Source organism: Sapajus apella, unplaced genomic scaffold, assembly GCF_009761245.1.
Source record: "Sapajus apella isolate SASKATOON/1434 unplaced genomic scaffold, GSC_monkey_1.0 scaffold66, whole genome shotgun sequence".
NCBI classification, from domain to species: domain Eukaryota; kingdom Metazoa; phylum Chordata; class Mammalia; order Primates; family Cebidae; genus Sapajus; species Sapajus apella.
This window is the reverse complement of record NW_022437006.1, coordinates 9,778,974-9,801,451: the sequence shown is the minus strand read 5'-3', so window position 1 is coordinate 9,801,451 and position 22,478 is coordinate 9,778,974. Positions and strand designations below refer to the sequence as shown.

At 36.8% G+C, this 22,478-nt stretch overlaps 1 protein-coding gene and 1 long non-coding RNA gene across 2 annotated transcripts in view; both read right to left on the bottom strand.

The window, feature by feature from the left end:
* The window catches only part of ARID2 (AT-rich interaction domain 2), a 195,279-nt gene that overhangs the window by 157,303 nt on the left and 15,498 nt on the right, over nt 1-22,478 (bottom strand). The gene's annotated exons all lie outside the window — the stretch shown is intronic.
* On the bottom strand, nt 9,812-20,929 carry LOC116530328. The gene is made up of 3 exons (XR_004259943.1): nt 14,427-20,929; nt 10,800-10,804; nt 9,812-9,824 (listed from the first exon to the last, which is right to left on the bottom strand). It is a non-coding gene; the product is annotated as an uncharacterized LOC116530328 (long non-coding RNA).

Below are 22,478 nucleotides of genomic sequence, written 5' to 3'. Positions count from 1 at the left end.
CGGATAGGGAGTTGGGGAGGGATAACATGGGGAGAAATCAGTGATGGGGATGGAGGCAACAAACCACATTGCCATACATGTACCTATGCAACAATCCTGCATATTCTTTACATGTACCCCAGAACCCAAAATGCAATATATATATATATAAAGAATATATAAAAAATGCAAATAAGATTATCACAGTACTCAACATGATTAGCCACTAACCAAAAGCAAATTCTAGCCAAGCTAAGGTAACACTATACACCTATGAGGATGGCAAAAAACAGACTGGCCATGTTGAATGACAACGTGGATAAACTAGAACTTTCAAACACTGCTGGTGAGAATGTAAAATGTTCTTTTTTGGGGGGGGACGGAGTTTTGCTCTTGTTTTCCAGGCGGGAGTGCAATGGTGTGATCTCGGCTTACCACAACCTCCATCTCCTGGGTTAAAGCGATTCTCCCACCTCAGCTTCCTGAGTAGCTGGGATTACAAGTCTTTAGAAGTTAAATACATGCCTAACATATTCAATATGTAACATATAACAATATATTCATAGTGGTCTTATTTTTAACAGCCAAAAATTGGAAATAACTTAAATGCCTATCAACAAGTAAATGCCTACAAAAATTATGGTATATCATACAATAGAATACTACTCAGCAATAAAATAGAAATGAACTTTGTTATATGAAACAACACAGATGAATTTCAAAATAATTTTGTTTACTAAAAAAAGAGTACAAACTGTATGATTTACATAAAATCCTAAAATGCATTCTAATTTGTTAGGAAAAGAAACTAACAAATTGGTGGCTGCATCAGGATAGCAAGAGGTTATAAAGGTGCAAGAAAAGACTTTTGAGAGTGATGAATATGTTCACAGCTTGACTGTGGTAATAGTTTCACAGGATATACATATGCCAAAACTTACCAAATTGTATACTTTACATAATTCAATAAGCTAGATTGTACAGAGAACATTTTCAGTTTACTGTATATCAATTATATATATATGTCAATAATATTTACTGAAGAGAGAATAAAAAGACAAATCACAGTTTATGTGAAAATACCTGCGAATCATATACCTGATGAAGGGCTTCCACTCAGAATATTTTAAAGAACTCATAAAATTCAATTAAAAATAAAGAAAAAACAGGCTGGGTTCAATAGTTCACACCTCTAATTCCAACACTTTAGGAGGCTAAGGCAGAAGGATCACTTGACCCCAGGAATTCAAGACCAGCCTGAGTCACATGATGAGACCCTGTCTCTATATAAAGTTTATTTTTAATTAGCCAGGATTGGTAGTGTGTGCCAGTAGTCCCAGCTACTTGAGAGGCTATCATGGGAGGATCCCTTGAACACAGGAGCTGAGTTTACAGTGAACCAAGATTGTGCCACTGCACTCTAGCCTTTGAGACAGAGTGAGACCTTATCTCAAAAAAAAAAAAAATAAAAGCAAAGAAAAAAGAAAAAGAAAACAACCCAATAAGGAAATGGGCATGAGATCTGAATACTTAGTTACTTCATCAAAGAACATACACAGGGGAAAAAAATACATTAAAAATATTCACCATTATTAGTCATTTAGGGAAATGCAAATTAAAAGAACAATGAGATATTATTAGACATCTTTTAGAATGGCTAAAATTTAAAAATAAACAATACCAAGTGCTAGCAAGGTTGAGGGACAACTAGAATTCACACATTGCTAATGGGAACACAAAATAGTTCATCCATTCTCAAAAACAGTTTAGCAGTTTCTTATGCGGTCAAATAAATATTTAAGGTGCCAGGCACGGTGGCTCACACCTGTAATCCCAGCACTTTGGGAGGCCAAGATGGGTGGATCAGAGGTCGGAGTTCAAGGCCAGCCTAGAGTATGGTGAAACCCCATCTCTATTAATAATACAAAAATTAGCTTGGTGTGGTGGCACTCGCCTATAGTCCCAGCTACTCCCAGCTGAAGCAGAAGAACTGATTGGAACCCAGGAGGCGGAGGTTGCAGTGAGTCAACATCATGCCACTGCACTCCAGTCTGGGCAACAGAGCAAGACTCTATCTCAAAAAATAATAATAAGGCCGGGCGCGATGGCTCAAGCCTGTAATCCCAGCACTTTGGGAGGCCAAGGCGGGTGGATCACGAGGTCAAGAGATCGAGACCATCCTGGTCAACACAGTGAAACCCCGTCTCTACTAAAAACACAAAAAATTAGCTGGGCATGGTGGCGCGTGCCTGTAATCCCAGCTACTCAGGAGGCTGAGGCAGGAGAATTGCCTGAACCCAGGAGGCGGAGGTTGCGGTGAGCCGAGATCGCGCCATTGCACTCCAGCCTGGGTAACAAGAGCGAAACTCCGTCTCAAAAAAAAAATAATAATAATAATAATAACAATAAATAAATAATAAATGTTTAAGGTATAACCCAGCCATTTTACCCCTTGATATTTACCCAAATTAAGTGAAAATTTCTGAAAAACTTGTATGTAAATGTTTATAGTGTTTTTAATCACCAGTAACTGGAAACGACCCAAATTATTCCTCAACTAAAAAAGAATAAAGAGTCTTCAGTATGCCCACATAACAGAACACTACTTAACAATACAAAAGAATGAATTCTGATACAGGCAGTATATATAAATCTCAGATGTACTGTACTAAGAAAAAGAAACCAGGCTTAAAAGGCTACACATAATATGATTGCATTTATATCACATTCTTGAAAAAGCAAAACTATAAGGGTATAAAATAGATTAGTGGTTGCCAGAGGCTGAAGATGGAGAGCTGGACTAACTACAGAGACAGAAGAATGTGAGGGATAATAGAACTGCTCTATATCTTCATTCTGGTGGTTCTTATACAACTGTTACATGTGTCAAAATTTGCAAAGCAGTAATAAAATGGTGAATTTTACTGTGTGTAAATTGTATTTAATAAAAAAGGGGGGAATGGTTTCACTGCTTAAACAATATCAAGCAAAAAAAACACAAAAAACAAAAAACAACAACAACTCCAGCAATACAGAATCAACAATTTTCTAATTTGTGTCCTTTCACACACAATCATTGTTTTGGGATCCACCAGCAAGTATAACTACAATCAGAAAGCATGAGATAAGAGCAGAAAATTTGCCTTTTTTATGTAATATAAAATAAAGGTTAATTACTAAAATAATTTTTAATAGTTAAGTATATTAGTCTTAAATGAAAAAGTAATTATGCCAATAGATAAGTCTAATATTAAAAGAAAACTAGTTCAGAAATGGTGATCACACAAACTGCTTTAGGAAGCTGGAATTATTTCTCATTTATTTTGTTTTTACATCTGAATGCAAAACATACGAGCACACAATGAATAAATAACATTTTAGTGATCATTTCTATTTGCAATTTTCTATAAATATTAAATATTCTAGAAATTAAATGGCTCAAACATAACCCTGAAACCAAAAAACAAACAAAAACCGTAAACTATGTAAAAGTGACAAATTCTCTAGGTCTCAGTTCCCTCAATAATAACAATCAGCTGGGCACAGCGGCTTACACCTGTAATCCTAACATTTTGGGAGGCCAAGGTGAGGGGATCGCTTGAGGCCAGGAGCTGAAAACTAGCCTGGGCAACACAGAAAAGCCCTGTGTCTACAAAAAAATTTAAAACTTAGCCAGGTGTGGTGGCACACGCCTGTAGTCCCAGCTACTCGAGGCTGAGGCAGAACAATCCCTTGAGCCAAGGAGTTCAAGGCTGCAGCCTGAGTGACAGAGTCTGTGTCTAAAAATAATAATAACAGTAACAAACTCCTCCAATTATTTCCCTCTTCCAAAGGCAAAACATTTTATGTTTTGACTCTTTTTTTTTTAGTCGGAGTCTCGCACTGTCGCCCGGCTGGAGTGCAATGGTTCAATCTCAGCTCACTGCAGCCTCTGCCTCCCAGGTTCAAGCGATTCTCCTGCCTCAGCCTCCCAAGTAGCTGGGATTACAGGCACCCACCACCACGCCTGGCTAATTTTTTATATTCTTAGTAGAGACGGAGTTTCACTATGTCGGCCAAGCTGGTCTTGAACTCCTGACCTCATGATCTGCCTGCTTCAGCCTCCCAAAGTGCTGGGATTACAGGTGTGAGCCACCACACCCAGCCTCCCATGATTTTAATGGAATTTACTGTTATTTGAGTATAATTTTTGTTTTGAAGAATTAATAGTAATACACAATTCTTATAAACCTATTAAGTTAAAACTTATCGTTGGAGAAATCATCCTGGTCCTATCCCAACATTACATACATAAAACACTTAGCACAGTACCCAAGACACAATAAGCACTCAATAAACAGTAGCTGTTATAGATCACAATACTTTAAAAGTCAGTTATATTTCTATCAGAAAAGGTTTTTTTAAATATACTATAACCAGAATAGCCTAATTTGAGGCATGAAGAGACAGAAATTGTTAAAGATAAATTTGTTCCCTTATCTCTTTGTAAAACTACTTTAATACCCTAAGATGTTAGGAGAAATCCAAAGAAATTTAATCATTTACAGCTACTACCTTTAGAAATAAGATAAGGGTTTTGGTTTCTGAAAAGGTAAAAGACTAGCACCATCTGCTGGTATGTTGGCTTCTTCCTATGAATCCCACTCTACAGATGACCCTAAGGTAACATAAACATTGCTGGATCTCAAATACCAGTTCAACAACACTTGAAGATATAGATAATGATAGAGCATTTTTAGGGATGAAAAGAGCACATGAAAGCCAGAGTCTACTCACTGATGGGAACTACAAACTAGGGTTAAAAATTCTACTTCGGTATACTTTTTACTAAGCTGAATTTTCTTTTGCAGATTATTGCCTATGCTATCACTACTTTAGTGTAGAATCTAATCAGCAGTGACAGTGAGATATCAGACTAAAACAAGATAGAAGAGAGGGAGATGCCCTACTTATATAAGTAGTGCCTATGGACAAGTGTCCCTACAAAACAGGAGAGAGCCACGTGTGAGAAAAACGCTAAGTATGGTTGAGCTCAGTGTATGTCCATCTCTCACTCTCTAAATGTACCAGCATTTCAGGATTATAGAAGATTAACAAATGGGAAAAATTAAAGAGATATTTGAGAAGTATTAACATGGGAAAGGTAAACACATATTGACAAGAAATAACCTCACTGAAGAAAAAGCAGAACTAATCAAAAAAAGAACTTTAAACAGTCATAATAAATAGCCTTAGACAGACATGGGAAAATAGTAGAAATACGAAGCACGGATAAGCAGTTAAGAGAATAACAAAATACTAGTTGTAAAAATATATGGAATCATTGCAATGAAGAATTTTAAAGGTTTGAATAAGAAAATGAACAGAGCTGATTTAAGAATGAATCTTGGAAAAAAAGACACTTCAATTATCTTCCCAAATCAATGAAATACAGACTATGTACACAAAGTATACAGCAATAAATTAAAATCAACAACCAAAAGAAAACTTTAAAAATATTTTATCCAGAAATTAAGCTGTGAATGAAAGAGAGAATTCTAATACTTTGAAATGAATGACAAAATGCATGTCTTTGCTGTTCATGCAGTGTTAACAAAAAAATGCATGTCAAAGTATGTAAAATCTAGCTTAAGCCTAAAGAAAAATTAATCTGAAAAGATCAGAAAATAAGAATCATTTAAAACATACTTAAGATATTATCAGATGATATCAACTGCATGAAAAGGTACTTCTTAAACTATAAAACTTCTCAAATGTAAAATATTATTTTTATATGCACTTAGGCCAGACATGCACTTGCATGCCTGTAGTCCCAGCTACTAGGCTGAGGTGGGAGAATCACCTGAGCACAGGAGATTGAGACCAGCCTGGCAACACAGTGAAACCTCAACTCAATCAATCAATCAATCCATTGGTGCAATTAAAATTTCCTAAATTTAATTTTATTTGGAACTCTCTATAAAAATTATTATGCCAAATGGAACTAATTCCTAGGCATGTGTTTACATACAAAAAATATGTGATTTAAAAAAATGAATGGACATAGCTGAACATACATATTTTCCTCTATTTCGGTAAGAAGTACACCAATTACCTTTACAATTTTAAAACTGAGAATTTGGGAACAAGACCTAAAATCTCCTAGATCATACTGCAATTCAAGTGGACCACTGCATCATTAAGTCATCATTTTTCCCTTTCATGGAACACAACTGTAATCAAAAGTACTCATTTTAATAAACCATTATTTGATTTTACTTTGCTATTACATTTATTTTTGATAAACAGTCTGTACATCAAGTATCTGCATGTCAAATCATATTAGCTCATTATGTACCTATATATGCATATAGACACATATATATCACTAATTTTAAAACTCAGTATACATTCAGACATCCTGGGGAACTGAATGCTTCATACACTGTAAATTCTTAGACCCATAAGTTATTCATTTACAGAGAACTAGAATACAATGTACTTAAAAATGAATTTCTATAAAGTACAATCTATTATTTTTGTGAAAACATAGAAAACACTTCAGCATTTGGAAAAGCATATCAGAATAATTAATAACACCAGCCTGCTAAGTATCTTTACATTCACATATTCTCTCTATACATATATATAATGTATTAACATATACATACACACATGTGTGTGTATGTCTTTTATCACAATATAAGTTTCAGCAGGACATATCTGATGTGACTCTTTGAGGTGTCCTTTAAGTCTTATTACACAATCAATTTTTATGAATGTTCTGTGAAATTTCAAGGACTACATTTTCCAGTGTCACTTGTGTAACAAGGTTCTGACCAATGGAATTTGAATAGAAAAGGCATATACAACTGTCAAGCTGTACCCTTAGAAAAAGTGCCTCTTCTCTCTTTTACTCTGTCCTGCTACCTGGAAGAAGAATGTACTGGCAAGTAGTACATCAGGCATCTTAGATCATGAGATGGAAACCACTTAAGGAGAAGAATAGGAAAGAGTAAGGCCCAAGGGCTCCACAGGACTATACTATCAGTCCTAGACTATTTATGTTTGGACTGTTATATGAGAGAGAAACAAATTTAAGCTGTGTTAAGCCATTGTTACTTAATTTTTGCAGCAGCTATGAAACTTGTATCCTAACATTTGGAACACCAACCGTTATCTTGCAGAGCAGGGATGTCCAATCTTTTGGTTTCCCTAGGCCACACTGGAAGATGAAGAATTGCCTTAGGCCATGCATAAAACTAACACTAACAATAGCTGATAAGCTTAAAAAAAAATTGCCCAAAAAAAAATCTCATAGTGTTTTAAGAAAGTTTACAAACTTGTGTTAGGCCTCATAAAGCCCACAGGCTGCAGGTTGCACGAGCTTGTTGTATAGAGCATTAGAAAGCCTATGAAGTTGGACTAAATCTACCCTGACTTAATGAAATGTCCTCAATGTCTGTTTTCCATATTAATCATTTCATAATATATGCCCACCTATTTATCTTTCGCATTTTTCTCAAGAAAGGAATATGTAATATGTCAAGAAACTGTGTAAGCATCCTGCTTATTTAGGTTCCAGAGAAACAAAACTTTCTTGTCTCAAAAAATCACTTTGTTGTCTCAAAGTATCCTTTTGTCTTCACAAAGAATTTATAAATGACAATTCATTTTTGTGACCTTTGCAGAGTCACCTAAAGAAATATATTAGAAAAATATTGGAGAGCAAACATTTAGAGAAGTGCTGGAGAGTTAAGAAATAATTAGGAGAAATACCTAATGTAGGTGATGGGGGGATGGATGCAGCAAACCACCATGGCATGTGTATAACTATGTAACAATCCTGCATGATCTGCACATGTACCCCAGAACTTAAAGTATAATAAAAAAAAAGAAGGAAAAAAAACAGAGATAATTGATGCAACTAACATGTCTATTCCATTAGTTCAAGAATAAAAGACAATTCAACAACTTAGAGCTAATTGAAATGTATTCTCAAACTGCATTCATATGACAAAAGTGTGAAGAATTTGCACTGAAGTGTTAAAATCTAATCCTAACAACTAACTATATGAAGTGTTTGCTAATTCACTAATCAGGGTTCATAATCTTCAGATTTTTTAAAAAGGCTCCTCTCAAGGCAGCCTACTCTGCCCAAGTATAGTAATGATTGTTAGTTGTTTTTACTCTTCCAGTGCACTGTAAATAAAATCCACTAAAACTTGGTTTCTCCTTTTTTCTCAGTCAAGCTTTCTGTGATCACGAACAATCATCCCAGAACTGGAAGGGCAATGGACTTCCACGTCTGTCTCAGTAAGTTAAATATTTTTCAAGACTATCCAAGTTGGATCCATTTTATCTAGCAAGTCTGTGTACTGACAGCAGCATTTCCTAAAACCTCACATTTACCCTGTAAGTGATATGTATGCTAGGGGCTGCTGAGGTCAGAAGTGGGCAGAAATGGGACAATATGTGCTCAGATGTGTTTGGGAAATTCTGTGGTCAGAAGACACATTATAAGCATATTAGTTTGAGAAGTGTTGCAGAAAAAAACGATGTTTAACTCTTTTTCCAAATAGTATTTATTAAGTACAGAACACCTTTTCCATGCTGGCCTAGGGATCTCTGTGAAGAAAACCAGTTCTTAGTCAGTTATCCTAAATTATACAATGAAAGGGGATCTGATACTTCATTAGGCACTTAAACTCCTTTACCCTGTAATAATGATTCAGAGAAAGGAATAGCCTGAGATTTTCTCCTTAAATCACGCTGCAGTTTACAAAGCGGAATACTTCTTGCATTGCAAGGACACTATTCCTGAACTGTTCCTAGGCTGTGAATACCATGAAAAGAGCTCCATATTTTGTTCATATTACAACCTCCTCTGCTCTTTTTTTGTTTTTTCCTTTTTTTAAAGACAGAGTCTCATTCTGTTGACCAGACTAGAATGCAGTGGCACTATGTGGGCTTACTGCAGCCTCAACCTCCTGGGCTCCAGTGATCTTCCCACCTCAGCCTCTCAAGTAGCTGGAACTAAATGTGCATGCCACTACACCCAGCTAATTTTTTTTTTTTTTGGTAGAGATGGGGGTCTCACTATGTTGCCTAGGCTGGTCTCAAACTCCTGGGACTCGCCATGTTGGCCTCCCAAAGTGCCAGCATTATAGGCATGAGCTACTGTGCCCAGCCTCCTCCACTCTTCTAAGCAAAAGCAAACCCAGGCTTTGGATGTTACAGGTAGGGAAGTTTAGGAAAAATTAACTTCATTCTATATGCTGGATTTTCATCATTTGAGTATATCTGTCTTCTAATTGTAGTTGCAATGTTGTCAATTACATATTCTTTGCATATTAATTGAAGATGAGTTAGAGTGGAAGCAATTTTCATTAGTCTCAATCTTTGTAATAACTATTTTTAAATTTTATTAAAGGAAAAAGTATAGAAATGTCCAAATCAAATCAGTTTAATGTTAAAAGATTACAAGAAATAGCAAAGCCCTTCCAGAAGAATTTTAATAAGATATGATGCTAAGTACATCCCACTAGACAATTCTCCCCATTCCCAACTATCTTTCCAGAAGAGACCCTTTTTCTTAATCACATGCACTAGTCACACAAATGTGTGTACATGAATATGCAAAGTTAGAAAATGTATTCTAGGCTGGGCGCAGTGGCTCATGCCTGTAATCCCAGCACTTTGAGAGGCTGAGGTAGGAGGATCACTTGAGCCCAGGAGTTCGAGACCGGCCTGGCCAACATGGTGAAACCTCATCTCTACTGAAAATATAAAAATTAGCCAGGCATGGCAGCACACGCCTGTAAGTCAGCTAGTTGGGAGGCTGAGGCACAAAAAATTGCTTAAACCTGGGAGGCAGAGGTTGCAGTAAGCCGAGATCACCACTGCACTCTGGCCTGGGTGACGGAGTGAGATTCTGTCTCAACAAAAAAAAAAAAAAAAAAAAAAAAAAAAGAAAGAAAATGTACTCTAAATAACTTTGAAGGTTTTAAATACATGTGCATCTATCTTCTTTTCAGCCTGTTTCTGTCATGTATAGACATATTTATCCCACTAGGTCCTACCTCACATGGCTTCAGAAGAATAGAAGACAATGTTGTCACATTATCCAAAGAGAAGTGCTGAGTCCCAGAGTTTATTTTTTTTTTAAAGTGAGCTCAGAGATGAAGCAGTAAAAACTTCCTTCCAGCACAGAGGTAGAAGATAAACTGAATAAGCTACACATCCAAAATTGTACATGATTATGAACAATGGTGGACTACACTCAAAATATAGAACAATTAGTTTATTCAATTTTCTAGCAAGGGGAATTCTCTATTAACCTGCACTTCTAAAAATAAACAGTTCAATGACAACTGACACTTATAATGATAAACCTAAAGATATCACAGATTCTGATGTACTTTTTGAATGTGACTTCCTCGTCTGGTATCTTTAAAGTATTAGTTTACAATTATCTTAATAGTCTATAAAAATAATCTCGGCTGGACACAGTGGCTCACACCTGTAATCCCAGCATTTTGGGAGACTGAGGTGGGTGGATCACGAGGTCGAGAGATCGAGACCATCCTGGCCAACGTGATGAAACCCATCGCTAATAAAAAATACAAAAGTTAGCTGGGCGTGGCGGTGCACACCTGTAGTCCCAGCTACTCAGGAGACTGAAGCAGGAGAATCGCTGGAACCCGGGAGGCAGAGGTTCCAGTGAGCTGAGATCGTGCCACTACACTCCAGCCTGACGACAGAGTGAAACTCCATCTCAAAAAAAATAATCTCATTCTCTGACCAAGCCAAGCAGGTGTGTTTGCCATTCCTGCCACTACTTTCTCTTATCTCAGATCTATCCCACATACCAATGTAGGATTAATGTTCCCAAAAACATCACTTTCATCAAAACAGTATTCTGCTAAAAAACAAACAAATAACAACTATAAAATCTCCCCCAACTCTCATATCCTCACTACATGTAGAATAAAGCTCAAATATGTTAACTTGATTTTCAAAATCCTCTACAGTCTAACACCAATTTTTGGTCCAAGTCTTATATTTCACCAATCACATAGATAATGCTTCTGATGCAGCAGAGTTCATTTACATGTTTAAAATACACTGTGCAAACTCTCATTTAAAATTTTCCTCATATAAAAAAGTCCTCCATTTTCCTTTTTATTTTTTTGTTTCTATCTGAATCCAACTAGTCTTTCAATGCCAAGCTTGAGGGCTCTTCCATAGACTCCTCTCTACCTCAAACAAAAGTGATTTCCTACTTTTCTTATTTCCAATTATCCTTGCAAGTATTCATTCATTGAGTCTATTAGCCACACATCAGGTAACTCCTATGCACTAATTGGTATTGTGTTATGATGTTGGGGCTACTAAAATATACAATACTAAGTCCCTACCTCCTCAGGCTCACAGTTCACTGAAGAAACAGACAAGAAAAAAGTTGTTATAGTAGTGTCTGTAATAGAGATATAAATGGGGAGGAAAGTGGGATTATACAGAAGAATCCAACTCAAGCTAGTTGGTGAAATAAGAAAAGGCTTTTTAGAAAAGGTGACATTTGTGTTAAGTTTCAAAGATAGGTAGGAGTATGTCAGGCAATGAAAAGGGGAAAGGAATTCCAGGCAGAGAAAATGGCACATGCAAAGGCAGGAAGGTGAGAAAAACTTGGCAGGCTTGAAGAACTATAAATAGATCAGCATGACTGGATCTAACTCTACCAACTAATTCTATCAATATGTACCAAACTGTTTATTAACCAAGCCTTAAAACAGAAAAAAGACATGGTATCTGTCCTCAAAAAATGTGCACGGGTACGGGAAAGAGATAAGAACGGAAAAGTAATTAAGGGCCTTGTATGACCTACTAATAAATTTGGACTTTCTTCTTTAGCAATTGAGAGCCACTGAAGAAATTTAAGCACTTACCTGCATCATTCAATCCTCTTTTTATTTTTTGCCTGATACTATTACTTATACTTTCAAGTGAATGAAATGCTTCCATAAGATTAAAAGATTTGTTTTTTCAAACAACTAAACCAGAATTTATTCATTCAAGTGAACATTATTCTTTTCCAACTAATCGCCTTGTTAAAATCATAAATGTATTTCAATGATGCTGCTATTAGTTAAAAATAACCTTTTAGTAGTTGCTTTAGAAATGACATCAGAGGCCAAGCGCGGTGGCTCACGCATGTAATCTCAGCAATTTGGGAGGCCGAGGTGGGCGGATCACAAGGTCATGTCACCATCCTAGCCAACATGGTGAAACCCCGTCTCTACTAGAAATACAAAAATTAGCTGGGTGTGTGGCACGCACTTGTAGTCCCAGCTACTTGGGAGGCTGAGGCAGGAGAATTGCTTGAACCTGGGAGGCAGAGGTTGCAGTGGGCCAAGATCACGCCACTGCATTCCACCCTGGTGACAGAGTAAGACTTCATCTCAAAAAAAAAAAAAGAAAAAGAAAAAGAAATAACATCAGACATAGCCAGAAGCATTACCAATCTTAGTACTTCTAAGTACTATGTTGAAAATGACAAAAGTCACTAAGAGCTAAATTTGGCAAATAAGGTGGGTAAGCAAGTTGTAGAAAGTTAAGTTATGGAGGTTCATGTCTATAATTCCAGCACTTCGGAAGGCCAAAGAGGGCAGATCGCTTGAGTCCAGGAGTTTGAGACCAGACTTGGCAACACAGGGAAACCTCGTCTCTATAAAAAATACAACAATTAGCCAGGCATGGTGGCACATGCATAGTCCCAGCTACTCGGGAAGCTGAGGTGGGAGGATCACTTGAACCTGAGAGGCAAAGGTTGCAGTGAGACACAATCGCACCATTGCACTCCAGCCTGGGTGACAAAGTAAGAACTTGACTCATAAAAAGAAAAAAGAAGCCAGGATTATGTTTTAGATCAATTAAAAAGGATCAGCAGAAAATAATAAAAATTTGCATTTATAGATTACTTACTATATACCAGGCACTATATATACTAGCTTATTTACCACTCAAAACAACTCTATAAGGCACAGAGTTTATTATCTACTTTTTACAAGTGAAACTGAGGTGCAGAGTAACTTGCCCAAGGTCACAAAACTGATCGAATGGTGAAGGTGAAATCTGAACCCACACGGTGTGCCTCCAGAGCCAACTCCTAAATCACTATGCTATAGACCACCATGAGGGGGGAAAAAGCTTTGTTTTTTTTTGAGACGAGTTTCGCTCTTGTTGCCCAGGCTAGAGTGCAATGGTGTAATCTCGGATCACCGCAACCTCCGCCTCCTGGTTTCAAGTGATTCTCCTGCCTCAGTCTCCTGAGTAGCTGAGATTACAGGCATGCCACCACGCCCAGTTAATTTTGCATTTCTAGTAGGGCTGGAGTTTCTTCATGTTGGTCAGGCTGGTCTCCAACTCCTGATTTCCGGTGATCCGCCCACCTCAGATACTGTGCCTCCAGAGCCAACTCCTAAATCACTATGCTACAGATCATAATGAGACGGAAAAAACTTTTTTGTGTGTGTGACCCTCCCAAAGTGTTAATTACAAAAATTAGCTGGGTGTGGTGGCACGCACTTGTAGTCCCAGCTACTCGGGAGGCTGAGGCAGGAGAATTGCTTGAACCTGGGAGGCAGAGGTTGCAGTGAGCCAAGATCACGCCACTGCACTCCAGCCTGGTGACAGAGCAAGACTTCATCTCAGAAAAAGAAAGAAAGAACATCAGATATAGCCAGAAGCATCACCAATCTTAGTACTTGATTGGTATACGATGAGTACAATGAGCCACAGTGCCTAGCTGGAAAAAAAACTTTTAATGAACAAATTCAATAAAACCAACTTTATAGCATGACTCAAACTGACTCTTAAGAGTAAACTACATATTGCCTTTATAGAACAACAGTATCCCTGATGACTTCCTCCCAAGATAACTGCAGTGGTTGTTTTAGATTAATTTCTGTTATGTTTGCTTAAGAAAAATCAGCCTTGGCCTGGCACAGTGGCTCACGCCTGTAATCCCAGCATTTTGGGAAGCCAAGGCAGGAGGACTGATTAAGGCCAAGAGCTCAAGACCAGCCTGGGCAACATACTAAGATCGTTTCTCTACAAAAAAGAAAAAATATAAAAATTAGCTGGATGTGGTGGTGTGAGACTGAGTCCTAGCTACCCAGGAGGGTGAGGTAAGAGGAATGCTCAAGCTCAGCAGTTTGAGGCTAAAGTGAGCTATGATTATACCATTACACTCCAGCCTGGGCAACTGAGCCAGCCCCCGTCTCTATAAAAAATAAATAAGTAAATAAAAACTCAGCCTTATTATTTTATAGGTGTACATGTTGAGTACGTCCTCCCTAACTAAACGTAAATCATTGAATCCCATATAGCACAAATTTTGACCTCTGGAGGCAGAAGACCTGGGTCAAATTCCAGCCCTACCACTTTGTACTTGGGTCACCTTATACAAATTACTTAACCTTTCTAAATCCTTGTTTCCTCATTATAAAATTATGATGATGGTTAACAATCTTATAGGGTAGTTTGGGGGACTAAAATAAAGCAGCATTAACACTCATGAACCAGACACTGTGCTCAGTACCTAAGACAGAGAAATAAAGAACACAGTTCCTGTTTTCAAGGAGCTAACATTTTAGTACAGGAAATAGAGAGCTAGCTTATGGTAGACAGCGTTTACTAAGATTCAATCCTATGCCAAAAGACTAGGGAAAAATATGCCAAGATGTTTGTTCGTAGTGTTAAATACTTTTACCTGTATATACTAAGATATTACACTGCTTGATATTTTCCCTTTCATGGATCTTCTAAACCATGTACTATTAACACATATTACAGACTTGGGTAACAGAGGAATATTAAGTTTAAAATTTAAAAAGTATAAAACTTGGCACCTAATGGGTTAAATTTGAGGTCTCTGCTAATTAAAGTCCTCAAAGCTTTATATTTAAAACTTTAAAAATATATCTAAAATATGACTACTTTTTACTACCTCAAGAGTTATGAACCTTGCTCATACAAGCTATCAACTGGATTACAGTCATGTACTAGAAAATGACATTTAGATCAATGACCATATATACAATGGTGCTCCCTTAAGATTATGATATTTTTACTGTACCTTTTATATGTTTAGTTATGTTTAGATACATAAATACTTACCATGGGGTTACAACTTCCTGCAGTAGTATGTAGCATACTGCACAGGTTTGTACCCTAAAGCAACAGGCCATACCATACAGCTTAGGTGTATAGTAGGCTCTACCAACTAGGTTTGTGTAAGTACACTCCATGTTGTTCCAATAACAAGGAAATCACCTTACAACCCATTTCTTAGAATGTATCCCAGTCATAAAGCAACTCCTGACTGTATTTTCTTAGCTTTCTATCAAGTCTCTTTACTTCTACCCTTAAGCATTCAACATTTATATACAACAAAGCATCCGAAGAAATCGAGATAACATTTCATTGCTCAAAATCCTCCAATGGCTCCAGTAGATGTAAAGACCTTCCAAAGGTCCTACAAGAACTGATCCCAGATCATACCTCTCTGATCTATTCATCTCTTAACTGCTTTCCTCTGCTCACTAATTCTAGCCATAATGGGCTCCTAAATGCTCCTTGAACAAACCAAGCATATCTCTTGCTGTTTGTTCATTCTTATCCCAAATATCCACCTGGTTGCTCATTTCTCTTCGAGTCTTTATTCAACTCTTGCTACGACTTTTCCAGTCCAATTTGTCTAAAGATGTAACACCCTACTCAAGTGAAAGCTATCTCCCTTTATTTGCTTTATTTTTCTCCTTGGGCTATTAGTTAATATACTTACTTATTTGTCTCCTTTCCCTCACTCTAAAGGGGAAATATTTTCCTTTCTTCTCATCATTGACATATGTCCAGTGCATAGAGTCTAGCACAAGATAGATATTCCATTATTATTCATTAAATTAATGAATAAAGAGCAATATTCTACAGAGCTGGTAAAAGTTTGATCTCTGGATGCAGAAGACCTGGGTCAAATTCCAGCCCCACTACTTTGTACTTGGGTCACAAATTACTTAAACTTTCTAAATTAGTTTACCCTTCTAAATCTTAGTTTCCTCATTATAAAATGATGATGATGGTATCAATCTTACCGGGTAATTTGGGGAATTAAAATAAAGCAGGTCGAGCACAGTATCTGGCAAATAATAAATGTTCAATAAATGTTATCTATTATAATGATAATAAACATTCCCAACTCCAAAATGCCTCCAACCAAATAATCACATCATTTGTATTAATTGTATCCATTTTCTCAAAAACAGTAGTTACTTTGCAAAATCATTGGATCTTCACATATCAGTTTAAAACAAAGTCAATACAGGCATAACTCATTTTATTGTACTTCATTTTATTGCGCTTTCTAGATATTGTCTTTTTTAAAACAAGTTGAAGGTTTAACAAATTGAAGCAAGAATATCAGCATCACTTTTTAATACCAAGTGCTCACTTCATAGCTCTGTGTCGCATTTTGGTGATTCTCCCAATATTTCAAACTTTTTCATTATTATTATTATATCTATTATGTTGATGTGTGATCAGTAATCTTTGATGCTACTATTCTATTTGTTTGGGGGCACCCCGAACTGTACCCATATAAGAGAGCAAACTTAATCAATAAATATTGTGTGTATTCTGACTACTCCACTGACTGGCCATTCTCCCATCTCCCTCCCTTCTCCTTGGGACTTCCTGTACCCTGAGACACAACAACATTGAAATTAGGCCGCAACAGCCTCTAAGTGTTCAAGTGAAAGGAAGAGTTGCATATCTCTCACTTTACATCAAAGGCTATAAATGATTACGCTTAATGAGGAAGGTACTTCAAGATCCACGATAGGCTAAAAGCCAGACCTCTTGCACTAAACATTTAACCATGCTGTGAATGTAAAAAGAAAGTTTTGAAGGAAAATAAAAGTGCTACTCCAGGGAATACACAAATGTATGTTCCCTTATTGTTGGTAAGGAGAAAATGTGAGTGGTCTAGACAGAAGATCAAACCAGCTATGACATTCCTTTAAGCCAAAGCCTAATCCAGAGCAAGATCATAACTCTTCAACAAAGACTGAGAGAGGTGAGGAAGCTGCAGAAGGAAAGTCTGAAGCTAGCAGAGGCTAGTTTGTGAAGTTTATGAAAAGACACTGTCTTCATAACATAAAAGTGCAAAGTGAAGCAGCAAGTGGTGTTACAGAATCTACAGTAAGATATCCAGAATATCTAGCTAAGGTAAATGACAGACGTGGCTACACTAAACAACAGATTTTCAATATAGATGAAAAAGCCTTCTATTGGAAGAAGATGCCATCTAGAAATTTCATAGCTAGAAAGGAAAAGTCAATGCCTGGCTTCAACATTTCAAGGGAAAAGCTGACTCTTTTGTTAGGGGCTAATGAAGCTAGTGACTTTAAGTCAAAGCCAATGCTCAATGACCACTCTGAAAATCCAAGGGTCCTTAAGAATTATGCTAAATCTACTCTGTCTGTACTCTGTAAATGAAACAACAAAGCTGGATGACAGTACATCTGTTTACAGCAGGGTTTACTGAATGTTTTAAGCTCAGGGTTGAGACCAACTGCTCAGAAAAAAGATCACTTTCAAAATATTACTGCTCACTGACAATACATTTGGCCACCCAAGATCTCTGATGGAAATGTACAAGGAGATGAATGTTGTTTTCATGCAGCTAACACAGCCCATGGAACAAGCAGTCATTTTGACTTCTTAGCCTATTATTTAAGAAATACATTTTATACAGTTATAGCAGCCATAGATAGTGATTTCTTGGATAGAACTGAGCAAAGTAAACTGAAAATCTTCGGAAAAGGATTCACCGTTCTAGATGCCATTAAGAACATCTGTGATTCATAGCAGGTTAAAATGTGAACATCAACAGTTTTGAAGAAGTTGATTCCAACCCTCATCGATAACTTAGAGGGGTTCAAGATTACAGTGGAGTAGGTCATTGCAGATGTGCAAATGGCAAAAGAACTAGAATTCGAAGTGGAGCCTGAAGATGTGACTGAACTGCTGCAATCTCATGATAAAACCTGAATGAATGAGGAGTTCCTTCTCAGGGAAGAGCAACGAAAGTGGTTTATTGAGATGAAATGCATTCTTGATGAAGATGCTGTGAACACTGCTGAAATGACAACAAAAGATTTAGAACAGTATATAAATTTAGTTGACAAAGCAGTGTCAGGGTTTGTGATGACTGTCTCCAGTTATGTTCTACTGTGGATAATATGCTACCAAACAGCATTATATGCTATGGAGAAACGTCTTGTGCAAGAAAGAGTTGATCGATGCAGCAAACTTCATTGTTATTTTAAGAAATTTCTGCATCTACCCCAATCTTTAGTACGCACCAACCTGATCAGTCAGCAGCCATCAATATCAAGGCAAGACCTTTCACCGGCAAAAAGATTATGACTCACTGAAAACTCAGATGACTGTTAGCACTTTTTGGCAATAAGGTTTTTCTTTTTCTTTGAGACAAGGTATCACTCTACTGCCCAGGCTAGATGGGGTTGCAGTGGCACAATCATGACTCACTGCAGCCTCAACCTCCTAGGTTCAAGCAATCCTCCCACCTCAGCCTCCCAAGTATCTGGGACCACAGGCATGCACCACCATAACCAGCTACTTAAAAATTTTTTTTTGTAGAGACAGGGTCTCACTATGTCTCAAACACACTAGACAATTTGAGACTGCCTAGGCTGTCTCAAACTCCTGGGCTCAAGCAATCCTCCTGCCTCAGCCTCTCAAAGTGCTGGGCTTATAGGCCATTGAGCCGCCACACCTGGCTGTACATTGTTATTTGAGAAATAATGCTATTGAACACTAATATAATGTAAACATAATTTCTATATGCACTGGGAAACAAAAAACTTCATCCTCATTTTACTACAATATTCATTTTAATGTGGGTGGGAGTGGTCTGGAATCAAACCTGAAGTATCTCTCAGGTATGTCTGTATTACTCTGTCAAATCTCACCCTACACAAGATTCTTTACAAGACTGTAGCTTGTAAAGACAGATAGGGAGACATTCGTGTCTATTTTACTTCAAAAAGAGTTTAAATACTGCATAAAATTGCACAAAATGACATATTTACCACAATGTTAATAAATATTCCACAACTATTACTGACTCTGCTTGTTTAATAAAACCACACACAAAAAAATGTTAAGCTTTAGGGCCAGACCAATGAAATGCTATACTATTAATTCTGTAGGTTAGAAATTTTCAATTCTGTCAGAATTTCCCAAATTAGATTTCCCATTTGCTGAGAGGCTTACCATATCCACCTGAGTTCATAAGAAGGTCCCCAAGTGGCAGCAGATCCTAACTGAATTCAGCTGCAATGTATCAAATGCTAAAAAGTACATCACTGTTTTAAAAAAAAGTCCCTGACCCCAAGACTCTGATAGTAAAATAGGAGCAGTACATTGTAATTCACAAAACTAAACTCTAATTCTGTACTAGCAATGGTACTTACAGGCTTTTTTCCTGATCTACAAAAGAGGTTAATACCTATTTGGTAGAGTTGTTGCAAAAATCCACTAAGACGAATATTTGTAAAACTAAACTATAAACTATACAGCAACACATTTTATTGTAAAAAGATACATGAAAGAATTTTTAAAATAAAAATAAAAAGCCACAATCCCACAACTACCCTAACCATTTTCATATTTTGTTTGTTCCCTTCAAGACTTATTTTCAAATACTTTTTAATAAAATTATATTCATGTGAATTGGGGAAAGACAGTATAACATGCCTAGGTTCCAGAATCAGATTCCATTAATCAGATGGCCCAGGTTTAAATACTAGGTCCTGAATTTACTGTGTGACCCTGGGCAAGGTTCTTAAATGCCTTTGTCCTGTTTTCTCCTCTATAATTTCAGGATAACAACAGTATCTATGTCATAGGGAGGTGTGAAGAAGAAATAAGTTACCACTCAGTGCTGTGCCTGGCACATGGCAAATAAATGTTAGCTTAAAAAATATGAACTTAATAGTCTGCTTTTTAAAAGATTTAATGTGGTGTCATAAACCAAAAGTATATTATTAAAGTTTCATAAGAAACATACTTTAAAAAAAACTTTAGCATATGTTACATTGACTGTTTTGAAAACATATCTCTCTACCATCCCTTTGTCTAGATATTTTACAGTAATAGAATCAGGCTGAGTGGGTGGCTCATGTCTGCAATCCCAACACTTTGGGAGGCCAAGCCAGGAGGATCACTTGGAGGCCAGGAGTTTGAGACCATCCTAGGCAACACAGACAGCTCTGGTCTCTACAAAAACTTTAAACATTAACCAGGGATGGTGGCACACACCTGTAATCCTAGCTACTAGGGAGGCTGAGGTAGAATAATCACTTGAGCCAAGAAGGTTGAGGCTGCAGTGAACCATCATTGCACCACTACTCTTCATTCTCCAGCCTGGGAGGCAGAGTAAGATCCTCTCTCCAAAGGAAAAAATAAAAAATAGAATCTATTACTTCATACTTCCAGTAGAGGTCTCCATCTAAAAAATAATGTACCAGACTAAACTTTAAATAAGTATCCTTGATTATTAAAAAAAAAAAAAAGAAAAGAATTTATCAAATATATAAGCTTTATCAAATATGTAAGTTTAGGTTTATATAAGTCAAATATTTAAAATAAAGAATATTTGCAGTAAAAAGTGTTTTTTCTCCAAGTGATTAAGTGCAGATTTATCACTTCTACCGGCCAACAATTTAATACCTATGCCTTACAGATGGTATAAGCTAGTAGAATCATCTTAACATAAAAACAGGCCAGGCGCAGCGGCTCATGCCTGTAATCCCAGCACTTTGGGAGGCCACGGTGGGCAGATCACTTGAGACCATGAGTTCGAGAACAGCCTGGCCAAATGGCGAAAGCCTGTCTCTACTGAACATACAAAAAAATTAGTCAGGCATGTTGTCATGTGCCTGTAGTCCACCTACTCAGGAGGCTGAAACATGAGAATCACTTGAACCCGGGAAGCAGAGGTTGCAGTGAGCCGAGACTGCACCACTGCACTTCAGCCTGGGTGACAGACATAGTGAGACACTGTCTCAAAAAAAAATAAAATAAATAAAGGCCCCATTTTATATAGCAAAGAAATCTCTGATAATCTTCTACAATTATTCCTTTTAAAACAGAATGGAGTGGTTAGTGTAATAAATGCAGCTCTGATCTGGTTTCCACTTTTCCCTTCCATCATTCAGTAGTAATGAACTTAGGCAAGTCAATTATCCCCATGCAGGCCTACCTGAAAAAATATCCTTATCTCTACCCTTCCAGAAAGCAGAGCGCTAGAACATCTTCTTAAAAACCCTTCTAGTATTAAGATTGATGATACTACAAATTAATAAATAGATTCAGTAGCTATATCCTATTATAGCTAACTACACGGTTCTTTTTTCAGGCCCTGAAATGTATGCTACTGAGCTTCTACAAAACATTAAGTTTGTATACAACAGCTACTATCTACTTCAACTTACCCCTTTAAATATGTAAGGCTTGGTAAATTCCTATAAGACTCGTTATGGGCAAGAACTGATCAAGAAATCGGCAAGCAATTTACTTAAAATTCTAAAGAGTGCTATTTACACACACACATGTGCTGCACACACACGCACATTTAAGCTAACCTCTATAGTTTATAAAGAGGGGGTCAAAGAAGAAGAGATGCTCCAAGCAATTCTCAGAACTAGCAAGATTTTTTTAAATAACCAAATTACGACTAATTCTGAAGATCAAAAATACCATGTAAAAACATAACACATTTAATTTAGCATTGAGGAATTTAAATGGATTCACCCAAACAAACATAAGATTTCTGACTGTGATTAAAGTACAAATTTGCTTTTCTTCTTTAGGGGGTGCATTAACCTATAGTGAGGACTTATAAGACTAAAATAACTACTTCTCACCTTGAGAATATAAAAATCAAGCAATAATTTAAATTATTGCCTTATTTTTATATATCAAGTAATGTAATCAATGGCCAGCAAAGAACAAAAGAGCGAAAACTGTTTCATAGATAGACAGAACCAGAAAGGTAATTTTCCCCCAAATTTATCAGTTAGCACTGTAGCTGACTCATATTTTTGTGTTAAATTTATGTTCATCATTAATTCCTCTCTTAAATATAGATAATACCTATGTATTAAAAAATAGAAACCAAAATCTAGTATATAACACAAAAAAAATCATTAAATCTGATTTATAAGTCTAATAATATCACTCATTAAATAAACAGCATATCACAGGATTATTACAATTAAAGTCAATAGTTAAGATTACATCAAAATTTATAGCAGGCAGTATCTCACTCAATGAGGAATGTTAGAAGCATCAAACTAAGGTCAGCAAAAAGGCAAGGAAAAGACATTTCCCTTTTCCCTATTATTTAAAACTGTATGGATATATTGGCCAAT